Source organism: Solanum lycopersicum, chromosome 1 (genome assembly GCF_036512215.1).
Source record: "Solanum lycopersicum chromosome 1, SLM_r2.1".
NCBI classification, from domain to species: domain Eukaryota; kingdom Viridiplantae; phylum Streptophyta; class Magnoliopsida; order Solanales; family Solanaceae; genus Solanum; species Solanum lycopersicum.
Genome location: NC_090800.1, coordinates 42,101,529 through 42,105,321, shown reverse-complemented (window position 1 = coordinate 42,105,321; position 3,793 = coordinate 42,101,529). Strand labels below are relative to the sequence as shown.

Here is a 3,793-nt window from a genome sequence, read left to right as displayed (position 1 = left end):
TTATAATGATATATCATCAATTAGAAGAGTTCAATCTCAACCATACACATATATCACATATTCCTTCATATTAATCATAATCAATCTTAAAATGATAATGTCATTGTTCATAAAGTAATGCCGACAAGGCTATGTTTAATACAATTCATAAACTAATGCCGAAAAGGCCACATAATTCGAAAGTAAAGAACATAGCACCACAACCATATGTGAACCATACCAATCACTACATAATTCGAGACTTAAATTACAGAAAATAAAGAAAATTAGGGTAGTGTACCACCAATCGATTCTCACCACTTCAATCCATATCTTGATCATCCAATCCAATATTAAAAGGCCCTTAACCATGGCCATGATCATCAATTCAATACAAAAAATCATAGTGCTCAATCTATAAATATCAATTCAATATAGATTTTTCAATCTAAGACATCCTATTCATTAAAACAATATGAATCTTACATCATTGAATAGCCCAACAAAAACTACCCTAGAATTCATAAGCATTCAGACATGATAACTTCACCTATAAAATAATCAAAATTAGAACTGCACGGTTTGGATGGGTCTATAGTGTTTTTAGGTTAAATGATCAAATTAACATCAATTAAATCATAATGCAATGTTTCAAAACCTTTAACGCAAGAACCCATGGCTAGATCACAAAATTGTACTATTCATGTTATTAATTATCTTTGAAAATCATTGGAATAACTCCTTGAAGAAAGAGATTTCAAGGTTTAATAAACATACCTTAATTGATGATGAAAACTCACAATATTGATGGTGAAAAACTTGTAAAATCTTCTTCCTAGGAGCTTCAAAGATTCAACAATAATGTTTTGGAGAGAGTGAATGGAGAGATTTTCTTTTGAGTTGAGGGTTTAGCTTTTATTGTTGAGTTTATGGGTTTAAAACAGTCTAATAACCGTCCATTATTCACCCCCAAATTACCCAAAAGACCCCTAAAATTATTGGAAAAATCAACCAACTCAAATTTTACTTAAAAACAACGCAATGAAATATGGGATTTTACTATGCGTCGCAGAGGCACTTCCAAATCTTATTTTTAAAAAATTCTTGGACAGAATGGTTCGTGATAGCCCACGTTGCAAGGAAAATCTTTTTACTACTGCATGATTGTCACGACCCAACCCGGTGGGCCGTGACTAGTGCCCGTTTTGGACACCCACATACAAACCTGCTAAGTATAACCAACTGAAACTAAGACAATATGGAATTTAATCAAATCAAGCCAACCCCAACGTCATATATATATAAAGAGGACCTGTCTCATAAGGAGTCATAACCATTCAAGCGTAACAACATACGCGAGCCGACAAGGCCGCCACTATTCAAAGCATAATAACATACGTAAGCCGACAAGGCTGCCACTACACAATACACAATGATGTACGCAGCCGACAAGGCTGCCCCTGTACAAGCGGACATCCCAAACAAACCATGTCCAGACCATTATCCAAAACATATGTGGAGCTCTCCCAATCAGCAGAGTAGATATCCTAGGCGGGAGGATCACCGAACTGCGCGTCTACACCTGCGGGCATGAAATGCAGCCTCCCGAGGAAAGGGGGGTCAGTACGGACAATGTACTGAGTATGTAAAGCATAAGGTAAAGATGACAGGATACCAATGTGGCAAGTCGAAACAAAATATCGCTACATATATACTTTTTAAGTGAAAATCATGCATATATTTAACATTTAAGGTGCCCAGCTTCCCTAGTGAGGGGCTCGGCAAAATAATAATCATGTCATCTCCATCATCATCATCATCATAAACATCCTCATCACCAATCATATATATAATATACATACCCGGCCCTCTAGTGAGGAACTCGGTGACATATGCAAGAAACTCCGCACGAACATTACCCGGCCCGGTACTCGGTGAAATGATAAATGACTCTATGCACGAGCAGAATATTATGAGCAACCATATGCAATTAAAATCATTTCTTATAACTCAATAGAATAATCAACGTGAACCAGCAAGGAGTATTACCAAAGATTAATGTTTTATCAAGATTATGAACCTTTAATACGATATGGAAACGTAAAATCTCAATGACTCTAAGAAGCATTACCATAGATATTAGAGATCATCATAGCCTTAGACATAGCCGATATATAGAGGAATAATTGTGGAAGCAAGAATATACATCACCTAGACGCTTTAGAGGTAAGTATCAAATCTGTCCGTTATTCGCTTATTTTTAAAAGTCATGCCAAGCAAAGAAAGAAGGGACAGCGTTACATACCGTATAATCGAGCCGCACGTCCAATATTTACTGCTCAAGCTATTAATCTATAACAAGCAACAATCGTGCCGCAATTAGATAAACATCGTGCTTTACTTTCTTGTAAGCTAGCTAAAAATATAACGAAAATTCGGCAGCACCTCCCCTATTTTCCTTACTTCGTCCCAATCCGACAACAATCCAAATTATCCACAGCAATACCAATAACACATATAACCCAAAGAATCATATTAAACAGCCCCCTCCCCAAAACAGTTCCATCTCGGCAACTATAGCAGCGAAGCAACGACACACCGAGCGATAACTCGTTTAATAATTCGCAACACATCTACCTTATCGTATTCATCCTTTGGAGTATATACTCATAATCACATTCAACATATTCATAATGCCAAAACAGAATTTTCCTGCAGTTTGCTTTAATCAAAACAGCCCAAGCACCAACACGACACCACTAATAATCCGATTATGGTTTCCATTCATACTTAGCACATTCAATAACTAAAACAAACTTCCTAAGCTACTGGTCACGCCCCCTTCTTAAAATTAATGGATAATTAACAAGGGTATTCTAAAGAATTAACACACCAAACAAGGAGATTACTAACCAAATTATTTGCAGCTGCTGGCCAAGAGTTGCAGGGTTGGTTTCTCCATTTCCATGGCTGCCTAAGACAAGTGGTGAAGAAGAAGAAGATATGCAGCAATGCACTTCACCACTTTATATAGCATGGAGTGGATTTCTTCACCTCATTTAATAGTATGAAGTGGAGGCAGCCCCCCTCTACACCTGTCTACTAAGGCCAGCCCACAATCTGATCCCTTTTTAATTTTTGCCTTGAGTGGTGGGGCCCATTGGATTAAATCAATCCAAATTAGCCACTAATTAATCCCTCACTTAAATTTAATGGCACTTACATTAGCCAACTCATACTTAATATCACATTTGGAAATAACATCCTTGCCTAATATTTCTTTACGTCTTCTAGATCACGATGCGCACTACGTATAAAAAAAATACGAGGCATAACAAAGAAGCACTACCATAGATATGAGAGATCATCATAGCCTTAGACATAGCTGATATATAGAGGAATAATTGTGGAAGCAAGAATATACGTCACCTAGACGCTCTAGAGGTAAGTATCAAACCTGTCCGTTATTCGCTTATTTTTAAAAGTCATGCCAAACAAAGAAAGAAGGGACAGCGTTACATACCGTATAATCGAGCCGCACGTCCAATATTTACTGCTCAAGCTATTAATCAATAATAAGCAACAATCGTGCCGCAATTAGATAAACATCGATCTTTACTTTCTTGTAAGCTAGCTAATAATCTAACGAAAATTCGGCAGCACTTCCCCTATTTTCCTTACTTCGTCCCAATCCGACAACAACCCAAATTATCCACAGCAATACCAATAACACATATAACCCAACGAATCATATTAAACAGCCCCCTCCCAAAACCGTTCCGTCTCGGCAACCATAGTAGCGAAGCAACGACAC

The 3,793-nt window shown here is 37.3% G+C and overlaps 1 long non-coding RNA gene across 1 annotated transcript; it reads right to left on the bottom strand.

Annotated features, from left to right (window-relative positions):
• Positions 1 to 1,243: 1,243 nt before the first annotated feature.
• On the bottom strand, positions 1,244 to 3,552 carry LOC138340830 (uncharacterized). The gene is made up of 2 exons (XR_011213674.1): positions 3,503 to 3,552; positions 1,244 to 1,561 (listed from the first exon to the last, which is right to left on the bottom strand). It is a non-coding gene; the product is annotated as an uncharacterized lncRNA (long non-coding RNA).
• Positions 3,553 to 3,793: the final 241 nt, after the last annotated feature.